This window comes from Pinus tabuliformis, chromosome Q (assembly GCF_031772625.1).
Source record: "Pinus tabuliformis cultivar Carrire ecotype Pingquan chromosome Q, CPIR1, whole genome shotgun sequence".
NCBI classification, from domain to species: Eukaryota; Viridiplantae; Streptophyta; class Pinopsida; order Pinales; family Pinaceae; genus Pinus; species Pinus tabuliformis.
In genome coordinates this window covers 790011157-790019524 of record NC_142296.1, presented here as the reverse complement: position 1 = coordinate 790019524, position 8368 = coordinate 790011157, and the positions used below count along the sequence as shown (strand labels likewise).

At 37.6% G+C, this 8368-nt stretch overlaps 2 non-coding genes across 2 annotated transcripts; both read right to left on the bottom strand.

Annotated features, from left to right (window-relative positions):
* Nucleotides 1–746: 746 nt before the first annotated feature.
* On the bottom strand, nt 747–972 carry LOC149221855 (small nucleolar RNA U3). Its single transcript, XR_016249859.1, has one exon. It is a non-coding gene; the product is annotated as a small nucleolar RNA U3 (small nucleolar RNA).
* Nucleotides 973–6170: 5198 nt separating this feature from the next.
* On the bottom strand, nt 6171–6396 carry LOC149221854 (small nucleolar RNA U3). Its single transcript, XR_016249861.1, has one exon. It is a non-coding gene; the product is annotated as a small nucleolar RNA U3 (small nucleolar RNA).
* Between the last annotated feature and the right edge of the window lie 1972 nt (nt 6397–8368).

Here is an 8368-nt window from a genome sequence, read left to right as displayed (position 1 = left end):
AACCGAATTTAAAGCTGCATCGTTGCTACCTGTCCTGTGGATGGAAGCAGTGGGAGGGGATGCCACAAACTTTCTAAATCATGGAGCAATAAATCATTTTTAATTAATATAACGGTATTCTTGTTTCTAAAAACGATTTAAGTAATGGCAAGCATCCACGGTTTTTACTAGGTGAATTTCAGCAACGATCACCACCATAAGAAATATACAAATGCGATTTCACTTATCACTAAAATCTGGTTGCCCCATTAAACATTTTTTTAGCTGTGCCAAACAGCAGGCACACACAGTGCAAAGTACGTTAAAGATCAAAGCATCCACCCATATATTTATCAACTTAATATTTATTTCAAGAAGTGATTACATGTACAATAGTGTAATAGAGTATTCAGCACCTAGTTTCTGATGAGACTCTCTCCTCGGTGGTGTTTTACTCTTTGGAGAAGCAAATTCAGTTATACCATATAATTCTAAGCTGGTTCATAACAATGCATATTAACCAACTTTCAAAAAATGGAATAAGAAAACACCAGAAATACTTGTAGATGCCGAAGAGAATCGTCACCTGCTTCTCATCGAGCGGGAGCGAACTACAGGATCGATTCACCAATGGTATAAGGGGTAGAAATGATAAAGTACAACAATGCTAACGACCAAACCCTACTCTTAACATGCTGGTCTCCCTCAGAAACTTTGGAGGGTGCGCGAAACCCTGTTGCGGCGATTAAAAATCACAAAACATTGGGAATCCGTCAGAACGCTCTCGGGCCTTCACCGCCTGGAGCTCGAAAGGTCACAGACGGGACGTTCATCGAGAGATGGGTGGCAGTGGAGACCCCCAACCATCTCAGTGTTCGCGCTCTGGCCCGAGAGCCATCATTCATCTTCCGGATTTTTGTGCTCGTCTGTATAGGAATCTACGCAGACTAAGACGTACAACCTATAGAACAGATCCTGTTCAAGTAAGGTCGTGGTTAAAGAATGTCCACTGCTCTCGTTATATACCACTTCGTCATCCGTTTCAGGAAGTCACGTGGGACATCATTAAAGTGCCATTGCTACAGCGATCATTTTTACAACAACTTCATCAAAAAAAATACAATAAGAAACTCGTGTTTTTACATTCTCTTTTTTCCAATTTTACTCCTTTCAATACAAAATTAATTATATCAAAAATTTTATTTTTATTTTTTTAATGAAACATATTATCTATAATCTTGATTATTTTATTTTCTCTATCTCATTTTGAAGATTAAAGTAAATAACATATTAATTTCAATTTTACTTATTATTTTTGCCATGTTGTTCATGCTTGTTGTCCCATTGTGCCACTACTGCACAATGTCATTGTTGTCCCATCATTGTTCTCTCTCATCATGTTGTTGTCCTATTGAACATTGTTGCACAATATCATTGTTGTCCCAACATCTTAGCAGCACCATGTAGCCCAGTTGTCCTATTTACCAGCACTGTTGTACTAGTCGCCTTGCATCTATCTATTAGTCCACAAACAACCCTCAATTTGTTGCATGCTACTACTAATTTTCGCCTAGGGTTTTGTGCATGTAACAGTGTGGTTAGGGCACACCAACAAGCCTAATGTATAGGGAGAATACCCATGTTTTGCCTTGCTATCCTTAGAAATGACTACGGCCTAATTAGGAGGTCCTTTCTAGGCCTCTCAACCACCTAAACTTTATCTCCCAACTGTTGTTGTAGCAATCCCTCGCTGCGGCCCTATAAACAGAGATATACGCCCCAAAATCATGCACAAAACTATCATGAAACTCACCTATAGTCTGCGGCCTGATTTGTAAGGTAACACTGCTCCAACGTGTCACTAAACTACCCTCAAATCAGTCCTATGACTATGGCTCTTCCAGCAAGGGAACTCGACCCTCCTTCACCCTCAAACAGACCTTAAACCAACTGCTTTTAGCCCTTAAACTTACCTCAGAGATATGTTATCCATACAACCCTTCCACGATGTCTAGGGCAGCCTTCTAATGTTGTCACTAGGGCATGCTATTATCTTCCTTGACTGCATCTATGTATGGATCAGCGTATAGGGCTATTTCTTGACCAGCGTATAGGTTAGGGCTCCTTCTTTGATAGTGTTAGGGATGTCTTCTTTGATAGCGTTAGGGCTGCCTTCTTAGATGCGGCTAGGGCAGCCTCTTTTCCTCCAACATCTAGGGCTTCCACTCCTAGATTTCTCTTCCACTAAAACCTAAGACAAGTGGAGAGAAATCAAGATAGAAGTGTGTGTGTAAAATGACTCTCAAGTCATCTCCTTTTATAATAAAAACTTGAGCACATGTGGGGTTTATTTGGTTGCTGGCCAACCTTGGCGAATTGTCTTATAACACAAATAAATTCATAACTCCATGAATACGGAATCAGATGATGTTTAAATCAATCCTACACCTCTCGATGAGAGGGATCCAAGAAAAATATCAGTTGCCATAAATAAGATGACCTACGTGGAGTTTGGCCCTAGTTGTCAATTTTAACATCTTGTTATATAATACATTACAGTGACATTGAGATGATAGTAATGATATTAACATTAAAGTATGCCATGATAATGACATGATGATGATCTCTTTGTCAGAGAATCTTGATATGACTACAATCTCTTGACATGACAACAAACCTTGATGAGTGGCAGTGACCTTTGACTATACAGTGAACCATGACTATGACAGTGACCTTTATCTATGTCAGTGATCTTGTTAGGAGCAACGGTGGCATTAAGAGCATGGTAGTATTGAGCAATGGTTAGATATGGTGGATCTAGTCTGAAATTGTGAAACGTGGTCCGTCGGCTAATTAGGGTAGCAGGGTGGTGCAAGGGAGGAGAGTGGAGTATCCTTTTGGTTGTAGGTTGAGAACACTTCAGGGTGGCAGGGTGGTGTTAGGGCAGGTTGGAGCCTGCACAAGGCATTGGAGCCTCTGTCAGGTTGGAGCCTAAAAACAAGGACGTTGGATCATCCTTCTGGCTGCAGCTGGTAAACAGGGCGTATGAGTGTCCTCCAAGTGGGAGCCTATAAATCAGGGGGTTGGAGCCTCCTTCAGTGGGAGCTGGAAACTTGAAGTAAATCTTTTAAAGGAAAATATTAAGAAGTGTTCGATGGTTTTGTCCCCGAGGGGTTTCCACCTAAAAATATGTGTCTATTGTCTCTATTGTTCTGCGTTGTTGATTGGTGTTTATGAATGATTATGATTATCTAATGCTAATAACAATTAATGCTCTGTGAAGTTAAAAATATAGTAATTGATAAGAAATACTGATTCACCCCTCTCTCAGTATTTCCAACATGCCATACAATTTGACTATGGCATTTTATTAATACAAATTTAATTGTTTTTGTTAAAAGAACTAAAAATCCATGAAATATGGGAGCAATATATTGTGCTCCACATAAAGCTAATGCTCAATGAAACTATGTAAAGCAATACTTTGGAAAAATTGCACAGTGAAATGTTGAAAAACTGCACAATGAAACTTCATAATACCACATTCTAAGTTACAAGGTTCGCTAAACTTGAACCTTCAGTTTCAGAATTCAAAGAACCTTACCCAAAAGCTGAGGTTTTTCGAGGTTTGTCGAACCTCAAAAGGCAAATTTAATCGAAAAAAAAAAAAAAAATTGAGGTTAAACTGTAGGTTCAACTTAGGGTTTAGTTTGAATAAAAATAAATAAATAAATCAAGGGAACCCCACACACACCTCTCATTTTCAGAGATGTGCATATCTCCATTTCTTTGTCGTGTCCCGGGCATCCCTTGCCACTACAATGTCTATGTATAGTGTCAACTCTTAAGTGTCCACATGGGTCTCGCTACATGTAAACCCCCCTCTCAGTCTGTCACTTCCCTCACTACTACATGTAAACCTCCGCTTGAACTTCCCTCACAAGTTGTTGCTACCTGTCAACCCAAACCTAGACTTACCATACTAAGAACATACCACTGCCTAGAAGGTAGCTCAAACAAACTTATCATAAGCTTCAAGCTTCCTAGGGGTGGGTACTTCTCTTAGTTTCTAAAGTGTGTGTATATATATATATATATATTGAAAAATGTATATGGTTGAACCTAAAGCCGAACTCGATTCGAACTTCATTGGAAAATTAAAACCTGAATCAAATTTAATAGTTTTCAAACCCAAACTCAAACTCAAACCCAAAATACGTGACTTAGACCACAGTAATGATCCCTGGATTGTATTGGATCACAAAAAGTATAAATTGTAAATGTGTGTTTTTATAATGATAGAAGTTAAGCCATGTAATGTTAAACAATGATGTAAATATATAGTAAGGAGTGCTATTGTGGAGCTCAATGTTAAGGCCCAACTACTGAATGGCTAAGTATGTAGGACATAAATATATTTATATAGACCATCTGGTAGGCTTTCCACTATGAACTCAAGAGATGTAAATAGTAATGTTAAAATATAATATATAATGGTCTGAGATGGTTCCACTATGAACTCAAGTGATGTAAATATTAATATTAAAATATAATATATAATGGTGTGAGATGGTTGCAGTGAGCACAAGAGAGGTTAAGATTCCACCCGGTGGGAAGAGGAAAGAGAGAGGTTAAGATTCCACCCGGTGGGAAGAGGAAAGATGGCCCATAGGAAAGTAAATCCTATATTGCAAAGTGATATCCTTAGATCTCATCTAGTTTCTAGTATGGGCTTTAAATGAACCTATTCAACTTATTAAAGCCAATGATTGAACGCATTTAAAAGGTTGATGGTGTAGGTGAACATACAAACTGGGCAAGTTAGGAACCTATGACCCACTATGCATTTTTTGCTCTTTGAAGGCTTGAGAGCCAAGCATCAATCTTGCGGGGAAATCCCATAAAGCATACAACACAATGGGATCTTTCTGCCCACCTGAAGAGCACTAGAGGGAAGAATATCCCCGAGGCATTACTAAGTAGAGAAAAGGGAGATTTTTCTTGTGTTGTGTTGTGTGAGGTAATGGAACAGAGTGCCAAAGTTGTTCAATAATTTACGGCTAGATGAGAATCGAGATTCCTAGAGTGCCTGTATAAGGTGCAAATTGGCTGAGCGGGAAAGCAAATGGGTTGGGATGAGAGAGATTGACCTCTGTAGCTCAATCCTCTCGCCCTAGTACTCTCATAGGGTGGCATTTACGTTGGAGACCTACTGTTTGGTGAAAAAATCTCACATGCAGTCAGTCTCCTAGACCAATCCCTATTAAAAGGTAAGTGCTCTATTGTTGTTTATGAATATGCAAAATTAATGGTACTTTGTGTTATGGAACTCTATGTATTTTGCATACTATGTGAGATTAAGTTTAAAACTGATCATTTGCATTTGGTTGCCATGAACTTCTGTTTAAATTTGATCATGAGCATCTGATTGTCATGAATTTCTGTTAAAACCGTGATCGTTTAATCCACTACATTTTCACCATTGCACCTGTGCCCGTTATTCCATTTTATTCTGGTCCTCCCGGGGAGATTTATGTTGGTGGTTTTAGTGGCGATATGACCTCTACAAAACCGAATTTAAAGCTGCATCGTTGCTACCTGTCCTGTGGATGGAAGCAGTGGGAGGGGATGCCACAAACTTTCTAAATAATGGAGCAATATATCATTTTTAATTAATATAACAGTAGTCTTGTTTCTAAAAACTATTTAAGTAATGGCAAGCATCCACGGTTTTTACTAGGTGAATTTCAGCAACGATCACCGCCATAAGAAATATACAAATGCGATTTCACTTATCAATAGTGTAATAGAGTATTCAGCACCTAGTTTCTGTTGAGACTCTCTCCTCGGTGGTGTTTTTATACCATATAATTCTAAGCAGATTCATAACAATACATATCAATAAACTTTCAAAAAAGAAAACACAGAAATACTTGTAGATGCCGAGGAGAATCGGCACCTCCTTCTCATCGAGCGGGAGCGAACTACAGGATCGATTCACCAATTGTATAAGGGGGTAGAAATGATAACGACCAAATCTACTCTTAACATGCTGGTCTCCGTCAGAAAAAATGATAAAGGTACAACAATGCTAACGACCAAATCCACTCTTAACATGCTGGTCTCCGTCAGAAACTTTGGAGGGTGCGCGAAACCCTGTTGCGGCGATAAAAAAATCACAAAATAACGGAAATCCGTCAGAACGCTCTCGGGCCTTCACCGCCTGGAGCTCGAAAGGTCACAGACGGGACGTTCATCGAGAGACGGGTGGCAGTGGAGACTCCCAACCATCACAGTATTCGCGCTCTGGCCCGAGAGCCATCGTTCATATTCCGGATTTTTGTGCTTGTCTGTATAGGAATCTACGCAGACTAAGATGTACAACCTATAGAACAGATCCTGTTCAAGTAAGGTCGTGCACAAAGACTGTCTACTGTGCTCATTATATACCACTTCGTCACTCCTTTCAGGAAGTCATGTGGGACGTCGGTAAACGCCATTGCTACAGCTATCATTATTATTACAACTAGTTCATAAAAAAAAAAAATACAATAAGCAACTCGTGTTTTTACGTTCTCTTTTTTCCAATTTTACTCCTTTCAATACAAAATTAATTATATCAAAATTTTAATTTTAATTTTTTTTAAATGAAACTTATTATCTATAGTCATAATTATTTTATTTTCTCTATCTTATTTTGAAGATTAAAGAAAATAGCATATTAATTTCAATTTTACTTATTATTTTGATGTACTCCTTTTTCATTAAGGGTCTAGCACTTTCAATCTTTTTTTAACAATTTCATGAACAACTAACATAGGGTTATGAAATCACATTTAACTCAACCAATTTCACTCTTGAAAAACTCTGGGTGAATTCACCATTATCATTACTTTCAAACCATGAATCTAGTTCATGTTTTGTCTTCTCCCACAAGTTGATTCTTATGGGATCTATCATCACTTGAATTTTGATTTTCATCTATTCTAAACAAAAATGCAACCAAATTATATTTTCACAACATGGCCATGTTAGATTTGGGATTGACTAGTTACTTCCAATGTTTAACAATTTTGTCAAGTGAACAAGGGATAACGTATCTCCTAAAGACAAAAAAGTGAATCATGTTTTTCTCTAACAAGTTCATGTAAGGGTTGCCAAAGCCTTAGTCCCTGAATCATCCTCACAAAAATTTAAATTATAGTTACTGGATTACAAAAATTCACACAAATTGGCACTGACATTCATACACAAAATTGCAAGTTGCATTGCTCTCTATACATGAAATCAATATGAGTTCCATCTTCTCCTATTATTTTCCTCACAAGAATTTACTAACAACATTAACAATTCAATATTTCATTTCCTTTTTCCAAGGATATATTGGTTCATTTATACACAAGTAAGTATTGTCAAAATCTCATGTTATCAATTAAGTTGTCAAAAACTCATGTTATCAATTAAGTTAGGGTCTTGAGTATCTCCCAAAGGCATTTCTCTCTCTTGTATTTAAATGACATATTTGAATTGAAGAATTTAAAATAAAAAATATTGCATCCTAACTAGGTTTCACGATGAAATGCCATATACAAAACTAGGCAAATTTTATACTTTTGGACTTCAATAACTTTCTTAGGCAAGCTTGCAAGTGACACTCCTCATAAACCTCAATCCAAGATTTGTTTTCTCTTCAATTGCCAAGGATGCTAACTAATACTAAAATTTCCTTGTCACTATCCTCCCATGGAGATATAGTATCACAATTTGAATTAAGGTTTTAGTTACAAAGTTTTATTATTTTATCAAGTGGATTGAGGCCTCTCATATTTGTAAAACCAGATGATTTTCTTTAGTTAGATTTGAATATTGTGTTTATAGAGTTAGGTGGAAAATTAGGTGAGATTTAGACATATTGTCTTGAAATGGGAGGTACACATATAAATGTACAATGTAATACATGATCCACTCTTCATCCTACTAGAAAGTCTCATCTATCACCCCCTAGGACCTTGACTATCTACTAGATATCATTGTATATCATCACTAATCACACTTTGAAATTATTGTAATCAATGTGTATTAAAGATTTTTCATTCCTATCGCACACAATGGGGGTTTGCCACTCTATGCATAATTTTAAGTCTTATTTTTGTGACCTTACATTTAGTAAGAAGTACCAAATGTAACACCCCCATCCTGACCAACCAGGGTAAATATGCGACAAGAGGCCACTATAATGGGATTCAACCTCCTAAGTCACCTTAAGGAAGTGGAATCGACGGAAACACACCATACCGACCTTCCACATCAGCAACAAAACTCCCAGGATACATCCCAACAACTCAGGTGACCAACCCCTGAGACCAAATAAATTTTTAGTGCATCAAAC